This window comes from Pseudophryne corroboree, chromosome 8 (genome assembly GCF_028390025.1).
Source record: "Pseudophryne corroboree isolate aPseCor3 chromosome 8, aPseCor3.hap2, whole genome shotgun sequence".
Taxonomy (NCBI): domain Eukaryota; kingdom Metazoa; phylum Chordata; class Amphibia; order Anura; family Myobatrachidae; genus Pseudophryne; species Pseudophryne corroboree.
The window spans coordinates 481,603,888-481,622,717 of NC_086451.1; the positions used below are offsets into that span (position 1 = coordinate 481,603,888).

The 18,830-nt window shown below is 48.0% G+C and overlaps 1 protein-coding gene and 1 long non-coding RNA gene across 4 annotated transcripts in view; one reads left to right on the forward strand and one right to left on the reverse strand.

Annotated features, from left to right (window-relative positions):
* The window catches only part of LOC134949661 (uncharacterized), a 41,328-nt gene that overhangs the window by 16,489 nt on the left and 6,009 nt on the right, over positions 1–18,830 (reverse strand). The window lies entirely within an intron of this gene.
* Positions 13,425–18,830, forward strand: part of HDX (highly divergent homeobox) — a 166,886-nt gene continuing 161,480 nt past the window's right edge. For all 3 annotated transcript variants that reach the window (XM_063938398.1, XM_063938399.1, XM_063938400.1), the window contains exon 1: positions 13,425–13,531. The gene's annotated coding sequence lies outside the window, so the exon portion shown is untranslated. The remainder of the gene's footprint in view (positions 13,532–18,830) is intronic.

The following is an 18,830-nucleotide window of genomic DNA, read 5'->3' on the forward strand; positions in this document are numbered from 1 at the left end:
TATTGTGCCCCATGGAATTGCCCCCAGAGGGTAATTAGGCTGATCAGTGTAATTAGTGTCAGGGTAGCCATTGCTAGCCTCTCCTACACTAATGTCTGCTCTGCTCCCTGGGACACCGATGGCCTGAATGTGCGATATTATATAACACAACAGCAGCTGAATCCTGGCATGCCTCCGTGAGCCGTCTACAATACACAACATATCCATAGAGTTGTCTGATGCACAATACGGGCATAAATATTGTATAAGCTCTTCACCCTCTCATGACTCGGGTTCTATTTATATCCAGCTTCCCAATTCCTTCCCCAGCTCTCGCTGTCCAGCGCCTGAAGTCTCCGCTCCCACGTTCTGCAATTCTCCTTCCTCCAGAACCTAGAACTTGTGGAGCAGATACTGTGTCGGAGTGCCCATGTGTCCTGTGCACGGCTTTAAGAGAGATACACATGTAACTCAGGAGAATTCCTACAGGACATAGGGGCAGATGTATTAACCTGGAGAAGGCATAAGGAAGTGATAAACCAGTGATAAACGCAAGGTGATAAACACGGGATCTGGACTGAAAGTCGACAGTAACTAGGTCGACCACTATTGGTCGACAATAACTAGGTCGACAGGGTCTTTAGGTCGACATGTTCTAGGTCGATAGGTCAAAAGGTCGACATGAGTTTTTCACAATTTTTTTCTTTTTTTGAACCTTTTCATACTTAACGATCCACGTGGACTACTAATGGAACGGTAATCTGTGCCGAGCGAAGCGGTAGCGGAGCGAAGGCACCATGCCCGAAGCATGGCGAGCGAAGCGAGCCATGCGAGGGGACGCGGTGCACTAATTGGGGTTCCCGGTCACTCTACGAAGAAAACGACACCAAAATAACATTAAAAACTCATGTCGACCTTTTGACCTGTCGACCTAGAACATGTCGACCTAAAGACCCTGTCGACCTAGTTACTGTCGACCAATAGTGGTCGACCTAGACATTGTCGACCTAGTTACTGTCGACTTTCAATACCACACCCGATAAACACACCAGCCAATCAGCTCCCATATGTAAATTAACAGTTAGGAGCTGATTGGCTGGTGCATTATCAGCTTTCACTTAACACTGCTTTATCACTGGTTTATCACTTCCTTATGCCTTCTCCAGGTTAATACATCTGCCCCAGTGTCTGTGTTTCCACTTTGTTCTAGAGGAGTGGTTCTCAAACTCGGTCCTCAGGACCCCACACAGTGCATGTTTTGCAGGTAACCCAGCAGGTGCACAGGTGTATTAATTACTCACACTGACACATTTTAAAAGGTCCCCAGGTGGAGCTAATTATTTCACTTGTGATTCTGTGAGGAGACCTGCAAAACATGCACCGTGTGGGGTCCTGAGGACCGAGTTTGAGAACCTGTGTTCTAGAGACACCTCCCCACCCCGAGTCCCCATCCTGCAGGAATCCCAGTAGCAGTTTTCTGGTTCTGCAACTTGTCAGAGTGGGGGAAGTGTCGCCGTCTGTAATGTCGCTGTATAATGTGCAATCGTTGTGGCCGCAATATACAACGCACATAACTCATTGCAAAACTATATACTCCATTCTCTGTGTCTCTGCCCTGTGTCTTTATTAAGCTCCATGTATTGTCTAGGCTGGAAGCACTAACGAGCAGGGCCCTCTTTTCTTATGTGCTTTTCCTTCCTTCACGTATATCACCGCCTCCTACCCATTACCATCAACGGGCTCATCTGGTGCAGCTTATGTGGGTATTATGGCTACTGATGGAACAATAGCTAAATGGGATGTGTTTAGCGTCCTGTCCATTGGGATGTAGACGGTCACGTGACAACTGCCGGAATCCCACCACTCTGGAGGCCAGTGCCGAATTCCAGACAGCCGACAACCTGAAAGTGAGTATCGGGGTACAGGTTAGGGCCCGGAGAGTAAGGGGTTAAGGTTAGGCACAGATGGGTGGGGCTTAGCCATAGCCACACACCCCGAGAGGGGGAATTGCCAATTTGTCATGATTCTATAAGAATTGCGTTATTATGGTCCATCCCCAATACACGCTGTGGGGCCTAATGATGAAAAGTGCCAAGCATCCCATAATGACTCCCTATGGCATCTTCTTCCCTCAGGCTCCAAAAGTGGGCAATTGGAGCAGTCACAGGAGAGAGATAAAGTACAAGCCAATCTGCTCCTGTCATTTTTCAAACCAAGCCTATAACATGGCAGCCAGGAGCTGACTGATACTTTATCTCTCTCCAAGGCTTAGTACACAGACCCCCTCCGAGTTACCCAAAGCGTCCAGCCAGCCGGCCGTTGCTGGTCTGCGCTGAGATCAGAGACGCTGTATTAGCAGACGGAGACATTTCTAGGTCATTGGCATTGTCCTTCCATGAAGTTCTGTGGATCTGCCACGGCTGCCAGTATTCATGCCTGGTGCCTTGCTGCCAACGTGAGCCTGCGTTGTTCCGCCATCAGTATGTGCAACATTGTCACAAGAAGACTGTAAGCCAATCATCACACTTTGTACGTACAGAGGAGGTACTGTATGATTTGGGCGGTAACCCCAGCTGCTGTGGCCTGGCCTGCTCTGCTTAGCAGGGCGGTGGTGAATAGATGCTGTGCATAGCGCCTATTCACAGGAGACAACGGTACTGGGGGCACGGGCAGATCATAGAGCACTGGGCATGTCCCCACAGTGATGATAACAGGGGGGGCATGGCTCGCAATCTCAGCATTCCCGCAAAGCCACACCCCTTCTTGCAGAGACCACGCCCCCTTTTTCCGACACGTGAGAAGTACGGAATTTGTTCTCCAAAGATGATGGGAGGTATGTATCTATCCTGGGATTTATCAAGGTACAGGAGGGAAATATTCTCCAACGGAAGAGAAGTAGTGATACCGCTAGGATGGGCGCAGAGGCAGTAGTTGCACACCTCCGAAAAGGGGGTGCGGCCAGCCGGGTAAGGGGGTGCAGCCGCATCAATGACACTATTAGGGGGCATGCCCAGCTGTCTGAGTCACTTAGGGAGGTGCTGGGCTTCCCCCAAGCTCTCCCTTTACTGGGAATAGATGTCGTGCGCATGGCATCTATCCACGCGGCGACGGCACGGCAACATGCCAGTTGTTTGAGCAGGGCGACGCTAAAGGCGCAGTTTTCCCTTTAAAAATTGGGCAGAGCGCAGCGCCGAGCTAAAACAGCCTGGCATGAAGACTGAGTAGTAATAGTAGAGAAGGACATGCCCGGGCACTGGGGGCAGGGGTAACTGAAAGAACAATGACGTCACAGAAAGGGTAGTGGACAAGAGGAATAGCCTCCCAGCAGAGGTGGTAGAGACTCAGACAGTACAGAAATGTAAACATGCATGGGATATAGATATATATATATATATATATATATATATATATATACACACTCACAAAGAACTAAGGGTCAAGTAAGGGGCAAGTAAAGGAAAGGAAAGGGGGGGGGGCAGAGTAGATGGGCCAAGTGGTTCTTATCAGTCGTAAAAGTATATGTGTGCAGCACACTGTATACACACACACACACACACATCACAGTATACACACACACACACACACACACACACACACACACACACACACACACACACACACAATCACAGTATTCACATACATGCAGCCAGCATACTGTACATACACACTTCAAAGTATATGCACACATATGCAGCCAGCATACACACATCACAGTATACACACACATGCAGCCAGCATACGGTACTCACACACACACACGCAGCCAGCATACGGTACTTACACACACACACATCACAGTATACAAACACACATGCAGTCAGCATACGGTACATACACACACCACAGTATAGACACACACATGCAGACAGCATACACATGCAGCCAGCATACACACATCACAGTATACACACACATGCAGCCAGCATACGGTACACACACACACACACACACACACACACACACACACACACACGCAGCCAGCATACGGTACTTACACACACACACACACACATCACAGTATACAAACACACATGTAGTCAGCATACGGTACATACACACACACACATCACAGTATACAAACACATGCAGTCAGCATACGGTACATACACACACACACACACATCACAGTATACACACACATGCGGCCAGCATACGGTACATACACACACCACAGTATAGACACACACACATGCAGCCAGCATACACACACACACACACATGCAGCCAGCATACACACATCACAGTATATACACACACATGCAGCCGGGAGTACATACACATTTACACTGTATACACACACAGTATACAGCAGCACATATCACAGTATACACACACACACAGCCAGGAGTACACACACACATATACACACACATCACAGTGCACACACACACACACACACACACACATGCAGCCAGCATACAGTACACACACACATCACAGTATACAAACACACAAATGCAGCCAGCATATGGTACATACACACACATCACAGTATATACACACACATGCAGCCGGGAGTACGTACACATTTACACTGTATACACACACAGTATACAGCAGCACATATCACAGTATACACATACACACACACATGCAGCCAGGAGCACATATTTGCACTGTATGCACACACACACATATATACACAGTATACACACACATGCAGCCAGCATACACACATCACAGTATACACACACATATGCAGCCAGTATACACACACACATGCAGCCAGTACACACATCACAGTATGAACATACAGTATACAGCAGCACACATCACAGTATACACACATGCAGCCAGCATACACACACATGTAGCCAGCATATACACATCACAGTATACAAACACACACATGCAGCCAGCATATGGTGCATACACACACATCACAGTATACACAAACACACACACATGCGGCCAGCATACGGCACACACACACACACATGCAGCCAGCATACAGTACATACACAGACATCACAGTGTATAGACACACACGCAGCCAGCATACACACACATCACAGTATATACACACACATGCAGCCGGGAGTACGTACACATTTACACTGTATACACACACAGTATACAGCAGCACATATCACAGTATACACACACACACACACACACACACAGCCAGGAGTACGCACATATTTACACTGTATACACACACACACACACACACAGCCAGCATACACACACATATGCAGCCAGTATATACACACACATCACAGTATGAACATACAGCCAGTATACAGCAGCACACATCACAGTATACACATACACACATGCAGCCAGCATACACACATCACAGTATACACACATGTAGCCAGCATACACACATCACAGTATACACACACACAGTACAGCCAGTATACACACACACACACACACACACACACACACACCATATACAGCAGCACACATCACAGTATACACCTACACACATGCAGCCAGTATACACACATCACAGTATACACATACATGTAGCCAGCATACACACATCACAGTATACACATACATGTAGCCAGCATACACACATCACAGTATACACATACATGTAGCCAGCATACACACATCACAGTATACACATACACACAGTACAGCCAGCATACACACACAGTACACAGCAGCACACATCACAGTATACACACAGTACAGTCAGCATACACACATATACAGCCAGTACACAGTGTACACACACACACACACACACACATATATATACAGCCAGCACACAGTCTACACACAGTACAGCCAGTATACACACACACACACACACACACACACACACACACCACAGCATATAATAAGAATTTATTTACCGATAATTCTATTTCTCATAGTCCGTAGTGGATGCTGGGGACTCCGAAAGGACCATGGGGAATAGCGGCTCCGCAGGAGACTGGGCACAAAAGTAAAAAGCTTTAGGACTACCTGGTGTGCACTGGCTCCTCCCTCTATGACCCTCCTCCAAGCCTCAGTTAGGATACCGTGCCCGGACGAGCGTACACAATAAGGAAGGATTTTGAATCCCGGGTAAGACTCATACCAGCCACACCAATCACACCGTACAACTTGTGATCTGAACCCAGTTAACAGCATGATAACAGAAGGAGCCTCTGAAAAGATGGCTCACAACAACAATAACCCGATTTTTGTAACAATAACTATGTACAAGTAATGCAGACAATCCGCACTTGGGATGGGCGCCCAGCATCCACTACGGACTATGAGAAATAGAATTATCGGTAAGTAAATTCTTATTTTCTCTAACGTCCTAGTGGATGCTGGGGACTCCGAAAGGACCATGGGGATTATACCAAAGCTCCCAAACGGGCGGGAGAGTGCGGATGACTCTCTCAGCACCGAATGAGAGAACTCCAGGTCCTCCTCAGCCAGGGTATCAAATTTGTAGAATTTAGCAAACGTGTTTGCCCCTGACCAAGTAGCTGCTCGGCAAAGAAATAGTTGTAAAGCCGAGACCCCTCGGGCAGCCGCCCAAGATGAGCCCACTTTCCTTGTGGAATGGGCTTTTACAGATTTTGGCTGTGGCAGGCCTGCCACAGAATGTGCAAGCTGAATTGTACTACAAATCCAACGAGCAATAGTCTGCTTAGAAGCAGGAGCACCCAGCTTGTTGGGTGCATACAGGATAAACAGCGAATCAGATTTTCTGACTCCAGCCGTCCTGGAAACATATATTTTCAGGGCCCTGACTACGTCCAGTAACTTGGAATCCTCCAAGTCCCTAGTAGCCGCAGGCACCACAATAGGCTGGTTTAAGTGAAATGCTGAAACCACCTTAGTGAGAAATTGAGGACGAGTCCTCAATTCTGCCCTGTCCGTATGAAAAACTAGGTAAGGGCTTTTATAGGATAAAGCCGCCAATTCTGAGACACGCCTGGCTGAAGCCAGGGCTAACAGCATTACCACTTTCCATGTGAAATATTTTAAGTCCACAGTGGTGAGTGGTTCAAACCAATGTGATTTTAGGAACTCCAAAACTACATTGAGATCCCAAGGTGCCACTGGAGGCACAAAAGGAGGCTGTATATGCAGTACTCCCTTGACAAACGTCTGAACTTCAGGAACAGAAGCTAGTTCTTTTTGGAAGAATATTGACAGGGCCGAAATTTGAACCTTAATGGACCCTAATTTTAGGCCCATAGACAGTCCTGTTTGCAGGAAATGAAGGAATCGACCCAGTTGAAATTCCTCTGTAGGGGCCTTCCTGGCCTCGCACCACGCAACATATTTTCGCCAAATACGGTGATAATGTTGTACGGTCACATCCTTCCTGGCTTTGATCAGGGTAGGGATGACTTCATCCGGAATGCCTTTTTCCTTCAGGATCCGGCGTTCAACCGCCATGCCGTCAAACGCAGCCGCGGTAAGTCTTGGAACAGACATGGTCCCTGCTGGAGCAGGTCCTTTCTTAGAGGTAGAGGCCACGGGTCTTCCGTGAGCATCTCTTGAATTTCCGGGTACCAAGTCCTTCTTGGCCAATCCGGAGCCACGAGTATAGTCTTTACACCTCTCCTTCTTATGATTCTCAGTACTTTTGGTATGAGAGGAAGAGGAGGGAACACATACACTGACTGGTACACCCACGGTGTTACCAGAGCGTCCACAGCTATTGCCTGAGGGTCCCTTGACCTGGCGCAATATCTGTCCAGTTTGTTGAGGCGGGACGCCATCATGTCCACCTTTGGTTTTTCCCAACGGTTCACAATCATGTGGAAGGGATCCGGTCAAGATGCCGCCGGACGGAATCCCGGCGGTCGAAATACCGACGCCGGAATCCCGACCGCCGCAATCCCGACATATTCTCCCTCCGTGGGTGTCCACGACACCCATAGAGGGAGAATATAATAGTGTGCCGAGCGTAGCGAGGCACCGTGCCCGCAGCGTGGCGAGCGAAGCGAGCCCGCAAGGGGCTGCGTTCCGCTCGCCACCCCTGTCGGGATTGTGTGGTCGGGATTCCGGTGTCGGTATTTCGACCGCCGGGATTCCGACCACCGGCATTTAGTACTGATCCCATGTGGAAGACTTCTGGGTGAAGTCCCCACTCCCCCGGGTGAAGATCGTGTCTGCTGAGGAAGTCTGCTTCCCAGTTGTCCACTCCCGGAATGAACACTGCTGACAGTGCTATCACATGATTTTCCGCCCAGCGAAGAATCCTTGCCACTTCCGTCATTGCCCTCCTGCTTCTTGTGCCGCCCTGTCTGTTTACGTGGGCGACTGCCGTGATGTTGTCCGACTGGATCAACACCGGCTGACCCTGAAGCAGAGGTCTAGCCTGACTTAGGGCATTGTAAATGGCCCTGAGTTCCAGGATATTTATGTGAAGTGACGTTTCCATGCTTGACCACAAGCCCTGGAAATTTCTTCCCTGTGTGACTGCTCCCCAGCCCCTCAGGCTGGCATCCGTGGTCACCAGGACCCAATCCTGAATGCCGAATCTGCGGCCCTCTAGGAGATGAGCACTCTGTAACCACCACAGGAGAGATACCCTTGTCCTTGGAGACAGGGTTATCCGCTGATGCATTTGAAGATGCGATCCGGACCATTTGTCCAGCAGATCCCACTGAAAAGTTCTTGCGTGGAATCTGCCGAATGGAATCGCTTCGTAAGAAGCCACCATCTTTCCCAGGACCCTTGTGCATTGATGTACTGACACTTGGCCTGGTCTTAGGAGGTTCCTGACTAGGTCGGATAACTCCCTGGCTTTCTCTTCCGGGAGAAACACCTTTTTCTGTACTGTGTCCAGAATCATTCCTAGGAACAGCAGACGTGTCGTCGGAATCAGCTGCGATTTTGGAATATTTAGAATCCATCCGTGCTGTCGTAGTACTACTTGAGATAGTGCTACTCCGACCTCTAACTGTTCTCTGGACCTTGCCCTTATCAGGAGATCGTCCAAGTAAGGGATAATTAAGACGCCTTTTCTTCGAAGAAGAATCATCATTTCGGCCATTACCTTGGTAAAGACCCGGGGTGCCGTGGACAATCCAAACGGCAGCGTCTGAAACTGATAGTGACAGTTCTGTACCACAAACCTGAGGTACCCTTGGTGAGAAGGGCAAATTGGGACATGGAGGTAAGCATCCTTGATGTCCAGAGACCCCATATAGTCCCCTTCTTCCAGGTTCGCTATCACTGCTCTGAGTGACTCCATCTTGAACTTGAACCTTTTTATGTAAGTGTTCAAGGATTTCAGATTTAAAATGGGTCTCACCGAGCCGTCCGGCTTCGGTACCACAAACAGCGTGGAATAATACCCCTTTCCCTGTTGTAGGAAGGGTACCTTGATTATCACTTGCTGGGAATACAGCTTGTGAATGGCTTCCAATACCGCCTCCCTGTCGGGGGGAGACGTTGGTAAAGCAGACTTCAGGAACCGGCGAGGGGGAGACGTCTCAAATTCCAATTTGTACCCCTGAGATACTACCTGCAGGATCCAGTGGTCCACTTGCGAGTGAGCCCACTGCGCGCTGAAATTCTTGAGACGGGCCCCCACCGTCTTGCCTGAGTCCGCTTGTAAGGCCCCAGCGTCAGGACTTGGCAGAAGCGGGGGAGGGCTTCTGTTCGTGGGAAGAGGCTGTCTGCTGCAGTCTTTTTCCCCTTCCTCTGTCCCGGGGCAGATATGAGTGGCCTTTTGCCCGCTTGCCCTTATGGGGACAAAAGGACTGAGCCTGAAAAGACGGTATCTTTTTCTGCTGTGAGGTGACTTGGGGTAAAAAGGTGGATTTCCCAGCCGTTGCCGTGGCCACCAGGTCCGATAGACCGACCCCAAATAACTCCTCCCCTTTATACGGCAATACTTCCATATGCCGTTTGGAATCCGCATCCCCTGACCACTGTGAGGCGATTGCTGGTCGCAGTATAATACCAGTATGTGTGTATATACTTTTAAGGATATTTTCCAGCTTCCTATCAGCTGGTTCCTTGAGGGCGGCCGTATCAGGGGACGGTAACGCCACTTGTTTTGATAAGCGTGTGAGCGCCTTATCTACGCTAGGGGGTGTTTCCCAACGCGCCCTAACCTCTTGTGGGAAAGGGTATAATGCCAATAATTTTTTAGAAATTAGCAGTTTTTTATCGGGGGAAACCCACGCTTCATCACACACCTCATTTAATTCATCTGATTCAGGAAAAACTACGGGTAGTTTTTTCACACCCCACATAATACCCTTTTTTGTGGTACTTGTAGTATCAGAAATGTTCAAAACCTCCTTCATTGCCGTGATCATGTAACGTGTGGCCCTACTGGAAAATACGTTTGTTTCCTCACCGTCGACACTGGAGTCAGTGTCCGTGTCAGTGTCTGTATCGACCTGAGGTAACGGGCGTTTTATAGCCCCTGACGGTGTTTGAGACGCCTGTACAGGTATTAACTGATTTGCCGGCTGTCTCATGTCGTCAACAGTCTTTTGTAAAGTGCCGACACTATCACGTAATTCTTTCCATAAGACCATCCAGTCAGGTGTCGACTCCCTAGGGGGTGACATCACTAACACAGGCAATTGCTCCGCCTCCACACCATTTTCCTCCTCATACATGTCGACACAGCGTACCGACACACAGCACACACACACAGGGAATGCTCTGATAGAGGACAGGACCCCACTAGCCCTTTGGGGAGACAGAGGGAGAGTTTGCCAGCACACACCAGAGCGCTATATATATATATATATATATATATATACAGGGATAACCTTATATAAGTGTTTTTCCCTAATATAGCTGCTGTATATATTAATATGCCAATTTAGTGCCCCCCCCCCTCTCTTGTTTTACCCTGTTTCTGTAGTGCAGGACTGCAGGGGAGAGTCAGGGAGCCTTCCTCCAACGGAGCTGTGAGGAAAAAATGGCGCCAGTGTGCTGAGGAGATAGGATCCGCCCCCTTCACGGCGGCCTTTCTCCCGCTTTTTAATGGAAAAATTGGCAGGGGTTAAATGCATCCATTTAGCCCAGGAGCTATATGTGATGTGTTTTTTGCCAAAAAAAGGTTTTTTATTGCGTCTCAGGGAGCCCCCCCCAGCGCACTGCACCCTCAGTGACCGGAGTGTGAAGTGTGCTGAGAGCAATGGCGCACAGCTGCGGTGCTGTGCGCTACCTTATTGAAGACAGGACGTCTTCTGCCGCCGATTTTCCGGACCTCTTCACTCTTCTGGCTCTGTAAGGGGGCCGGCGGCGCGGCTCCGGGACCCATCCATGGCTGGGCCTGTGATCGTCCCTCTGGAGCTAATGTCCAGTAGCCTAAGAAGCCCAATCCACTCTGCACGCAGGTGAGTTCGCTCCTTCTCCCCTTAGTCCCTCGGTGCAGTGAGCCTGTTGCCAGCAGGTCTCACTGAAAATAAAAAACCTACTTTAAACTTTTACACTAAGCAGCTCAGGAGAGCCCCTTAGCCTGCACCCGTCTCGTTCGGGCACAAAAATCTAACTGGGGCTTGGAGGATGGTCATAGGGGGAGGAGCCAGTGCACACCAGGTAGTCCTAAAGCTTTTTACTTTTGTGCCCAGTCTCCTGCGGAGCCGCTATTCCCCATGGTCCTTTCGGAGTCCCCAGCATCCACTAGGACGTTAGAGAAAATACAGTATACACACAGTACAGCCAGCATACACACACAGTACACAGCAGCACACATCACAGTATACACACAGTACAGTCAGCATACACACACATACAGCCAGTACACAGTGTACACACACACACACACACACACACACACACACACACACACACACACACACACACACACACACACACATATATACAGCCAGCACAGTCTACACACAGTACAGCCAGTATACACACACACCATATAATACAGTATACACACAGTACAGCCAGAACACACACAGTATACACACAGTATATAATACAGTATACACACAGTACAGCCAGCACACACACAGTATATAATACAGTATACACAGTACAGCCAGCACACACAGTATATAATACAGTATACACCCAGTACAGCCAGCACACACACAGTATAAAATACAGTATACACACAGTACAGCCAGCACACACACAGTATATAATACAGTATACAAACAGTACAGCCAGCACACACACAGTATATACAGTATACACACAGTACAGCCAGCACGCAGTACACACAGTATAGCCAGTATACACACAGTACAGCCAGCACAGAGTACACACAGTATACACCCACAGCACACACACACAGTATATACACCGTACAGAGTACACACAGTATACACACACAGTATATACAGTATACACACAGTACAGCCAGCACACAGTATATACACAGCACAGAGTACACACAGCATACACACAGAGTACACACAGTATAGTCAGTATACACACAGTACAGCCAGCACACAGAGTACACACAGTATACACACACAGTATACAGCCAGCACACACAGTATATACACAGTACAGCCAACACACACACACACACACACACACACACACACACACACACACACTATATACAGTATACACACAGCACACACAGTACAGCCAGCATACACAGTACACACACAGTATACACACACACAGTACAGCCAGCATACACACAGTATACAGCCAGCACACAGTACAGCCAGCACACAGAGTACACACAGTATATACAGTATACAGCCAGCACACAGTATATACACACACACACACCGTATATACAGTATACACAGAGTACACACAGTACATGCACACAGTATACAGCCAGCACAGTGTACACACACAGTATATACAGTATATATAGTATACAGCCAGCACAGAGTACACACAGTACACAGTATATACACACACAGTATATAAACACAGTATACACACACAGAACACAGTATACACACAGTACATACACACAGCATACACACACACACACAGTTTATACACACAGCACACAGTATACACACACAGCACAGTATACACACACAGCACACAGTATACACACACACAGTATATACACACAGCACACAGTATATACACACAGTATATACACACACAGCACACAGTATACACACAGTATATACACACACAGCACACAGTATACACAGTATATACACACACAGCACACAGTATACACACACAGTATATACACACACACACACACAGCACACAGTATACACACACACAGTATATACACACAGCACACAGTATACACACACAATATATACACACAGCACACAGTATATACACACAGTATATACACACACAGCACACAGTATATACACACAGTATACACACACAGCACACAGTATATACACACAGTATACACACACAGCCAGCACAGTATACACACAGTACACAGTATATACACACACACAGCATACAGCCAGCACAGTATATACACACAGCACACACAGTATATACACACACACACACACACACACACATCCCCTCCCCTCCCCCTCTCCGGCCTGGGAATGTCAGGCTCCTGATCTCGCCCTGCCATTGGCTGCTGTCTGCGTGACGTCACAATCATGATTAGAATTGATGATCGGAGGCGCTGATTTCATTGTCTGGGACCGGAGAGGACCTGGCGCGGCCCCGGTGATTCCCGCGGCGGGGGGAGGTAGGTGCAGGCGGCCCGGGGGCCGTGCATGGTGCCGGGGGGAGGGCGGGGTGCACAGGGTGTGGGGCCCTGCGGGCTCCTGGGGCCCCCACCCTCTCCCCATGCAGCGCTGCGGGGCCCCGGGGGCTGTGTAACCCGTGCGCTGCCGCCATCCTGCGGGGACCGAGGGGTTACCGGGGAATCACCGGCAGCCGCCCCCCCTGCGGCCTCCTGTGTGTATATAGGAGGGGGGGTGTATATCCTCATCATCCTCCCATCCCCCCACCCCGGGCATGCGCAGTCCCCGCTGCCGGGGTGTACAGTGCGAGTACAGCCGCGGCCCGTCCCCCTCCCAGCCGCACGTGTCCTTCCGGCTGTACCTCTATATACATTGTATCACCTGCCCTGTATATACATTGTATCACCTGCCCTGTATATACATTGTATCACCTGCCCTGTATATACATTGTATCACCTGCCCTGTATATACATTGTATCACCCGGCCTCTATATACATTGGATCACCTGCCCTGTATATACATTGGATCACCTGCCCTGTATATACATTGTATCACCCGGCCTGTATATACATTGTATCACCCTATACCTCCACCTGTTTCACCTGCCCTGTACCCACCCCCTGTATATATATTGTATCACCCGGCCTGTATATACATTGTATCACCCGGCCTCTATATACATTGTATCACCCGGCCTCTATATACATTGTATCACCCGGCCTCTATATACATTGTATCACCCGGCCTCTATATACATTGTATCACCCGGCCTCTATATACATTGTATCACCCGCCCTGTATATACATTGTATCACCCGGCCCCTATATACATTGTATCACCTGCCCTGTATATACATTGTATCACCCGGCCTCTATATACATTGTATCACCCGGCCTCTATATACATTGTATCACCTACCCTGTATATACATTGTATCACCTGCCCTGTATATACATTGTATCACCTGCCCTGTATATACATTGTATCACTGCGCCTGTATATACATTGTATCACCCTATACCATCACCTGCCCTGTACCCACCCCCTGTATATACATTGTATCACCCGGCCTGTATATGCATTGTATCACCTGCCCTGTATATACATTGTATCACCTGCCCTGTATATACATTGTATCACCCGGCCTCTATATACATTGGATCACCTGCCCTGTATATACATTGGATCACCTGCCCTGTATATACATTGTATCACCCGGCCTGTATATACATTGTATCACCCTATACCTCCACCTGTTTCACCTGCCCTGTACCCACCCCCTGTATATATATTGTATCACCCGGCCTGTATATACATTGTATCACCCGGCCTCTATATACATTGTATCACCCGGCCTCTATATACATTGTATCACCCGGCCTCTATATACATTGTATCACCCGGCCTCTATATACATTGTATCACCCGCCCTGTATATACATTGTATCACCCGGCCCCTATATACATTGTATCACCTGCCCTGTATATACATTGTATCACCCGGCCTCTATATACATTGTATCACCCGGCCTCTATATACATTGTATCACCTACCCTGTATATACATTGTATCACCTGCCCTGTATATACATTGTATCACCTGCCCTGTATATACATTGTATCACTGCGCCTGTATATACATTGTATCACCCTATACCATCACCTGCCCTGTACCCACCCCCTGTATATACATTGTATCACCCGGCCTGTATATGCATTGTATCACCTGCCCTGTATATACATTGTATCACCTGGCCTCTATATACATTGTATCACCTGCCCTGTATACACATTGTATCACCTGCCCTGTATATACATTGTATCACCTGCCCTGTATATACATTGTATCACCCTATACCTCCACCTGTATCACCTGCCCTGTACCCACCCCCTGTATATACATTGTATCACCCGGCCTGTATATACATTGTATCACCTACCCTGTATATACATTGTATCACCTGTCCTGTATATACATTGTATCACCTGTCCTGTATATACATTGTATCACCCCACCTGTATATACATTGCATCACCCCACCTGTATATACATTGCATCACCTGCCCTGTATATACATTGCATCACCCCACCTGTATATACATTGCATCACCTGTCCTGTATATACATTGTATCACCTGCCCTGTATATACATTGTATCACCCTATACCTCCACCTGTATCACCTGCCCTGTACCCACCCCCTGTATATACATTGTATCACCCGGCCTGTATATACATTGTATCACCCGGCCTCTATATACATTGTATCACCTGCCCTGTATATACATTGTATCACCCTATACCTCCACCTGTATCACCTGCCCTGTACCCACCCCCTGTATATACATTGTATCACCCGGCCTGTATATACATTGTATCACCCGGCCTGTATGTACATTGTATCACCCGGCCTGTATGTACATTGTATCACCCGACCTGTATATACATTGTATCACCCGACCTGTATATACATTGTATCACCCGACCTGTATATACATTGTATCACCCGACCTGTATATACATTGTATCACCCGACCTGTATATACATTGTATCACCCGACCTGTATATACATTGTATCACCCGACCTGTATATACATTGTATCACCTGCCCTGTATATACATTGTATCACCTGTCCTGTATATACATTGTATCACCCGGCCTCTATATACATTGTATCACCTGTCCTGTATATACATTGTATCACCCGGCCTCTATATACATTGTATCACCCCGTATATACATTGTATCACCCTATACCTCCACGTGTATCACATGCCCTGTACCCACCCCCCTATATATACATTGTATCACCTGCCCTGTATGTACATTGTATCACCCGGCCTCTATATACATTGTATCACCCCGTATATACATTGTATCACCCTATACCTCCACGTGTATCACATGCCCTGTACCCACCCCCCTATATATATACATTGTATCACCCGGCCTGTATATACATTGTATCACCTGCCCTGTATGTACATTGTATCACCCTCCCCCCCCTGTATATACATTGTATCACCCTATACCTCCACGTGTATTACCTGCCCTGTACCCACCCCCTGTATATACATTGTATCACCCGACCTGTATACACATTGTATCACCCGACCTGTATACACATTGTATCACCCGGCCTCTATATACATTGTATCACCTGCCCTGTATATACATTGTATCACCCTATACCTCCACCTGTATCACCTGCCCTGTACCCACCCCCTGTATATACATTGTATCACCTGCCCTGTATATACATTGTATCACCCTATACCTCCACCTGAATCACCTGCCCTGTAACCACCCCCTGTATATACATTGTATCACCCGGCCTGTATATACATTGTATCACCCGGCCTGTATGTACATTGTATCACCCGGCCTGTATGTACATTGTATCACCCGGCCTGTATGTACATTGTATCACCCGACCTGTATATACATTGTATCACCCGACCTGTATATACATTGTATCACCCGACCTGTATATACATTGTATCACCTGCCCTGTATATAAATTGTATCACCTGCCCTGTATATACATTGTATCACCTGTCCTGTATATACATTGTATCACCCGGCCTCTATATACATTGTATCACCCCTTATATACATTGTATCACCCTATACCTCCACGTGTATCACATGCCCTGTACCCACCCCCCTATATATACATTGTATCACCTGCCCTGTATGTACATTGTATCACCCGGCCTCTATATACATTGTATCACCCCGTATATACATTGTATCACCCTATACCTCCACGTGTATCACATGCCCTGTACCCACCCCCCTATATATATACATTGTATCACCCGGCCTGTATATACATTGTATCACCTGCCCTGTATGTACATTGTATCACCCTCCCCCCCCCTGTATATACATTGTATCACCCTATACCTCCACGTGTATTACCTGCCCTGTACCCACCCCCTGTATATACATTGCATCACCCGACCTGTATACACATTGTATCACCCGACCTGTATACACATTGTATCACCCGGCCTCTATATACATTGTATCACCTGCCCTGAATATACATTGTATCACCCTATACCTCCACCTGTATCACCTGCCCTGTACCCACCCCCTGTATATACATTGTATCACCTGCCCTGTATATACATTGTATCACCCTATACCTCCACCTGAATCACCTGCCCTGTAACCACCCCCTGTATATACATTGTATCACCCGGCCTGTATTTACATGGTATCACCCCGTATATACATTGTATCACCTGCCCTGTACACCCTACCTGTATATACATTGTATCACCCGGCCTGTATTTACATGGTATCACCTGCCCTGTACCTCCACCAGTACCCACTGCTTCATTGTATAACCCTGTACCTCCACCATTACCCACTGCTTCATTGTATAACCCTGTACCTCCACCTTCCCTGCTGCTACATTGTATGACCCTGTACCTCCACCAGTACCCACTGCTTCATTGTATGACCCTGTACCTCCACCAGTACACACTGCTTCATTGTATGACCCTGTGCCTCCACCAGTACCCACTGCTTCATTGTATGACCCTGTACCTCCACCAGTACACACTGCTTCATTGTATGACCCTGTGCCTCCACCAGTACCCACTGCTTCATTGCATGACCCTGTACCTCCACCAGTACCCACTTCTTCATTGCATGACCCTGTACCTCCACCAGTACACACTGCTTCATTGTATGACCCTGTACCTCCACCAGTACACACTGCTTCATTGTATGACCCTGTACCTCCACCAGTACACACTGCTTCATTGTATGACCCTGTACCTCCACCAGTACCCACTCCTTCATTGTATGACCCTGTACCTCCACCAGTACCCACTGCTTCATTGTATGACCCTGTACCTCCACCAGTACCCACTGCTTCATTGTATGACCCTGTACCTCCACCAGTACCCACTGCTTCATTGTATGACCCTGTACCTCCACCAGTACCCACTGCTTCATTGTATGACCCTGTACCTCCACCTTCCCTGCTGCTACATTGTATGACCCTGTACCTCCACCAGTACCCACTCCTTCATTGTATGACCCTGTACCTCTACCAGTACACACTGCTTCATTGTATGACCCTGTACCTCTACCAGTACCCACTGCTACATTGTATGACCCTGTACCTCCACCATTACCCACTGCTTCATTGTATGACCCTGTACCTCCACCAGTACCCACTCCTTCATTGTATGACCCTGTACCTCCACCAGTACCCACTGCTTCATTGTATGACCCTGTACCTCCACCAGTACCCACTGCTTCATTGTATGACCCTG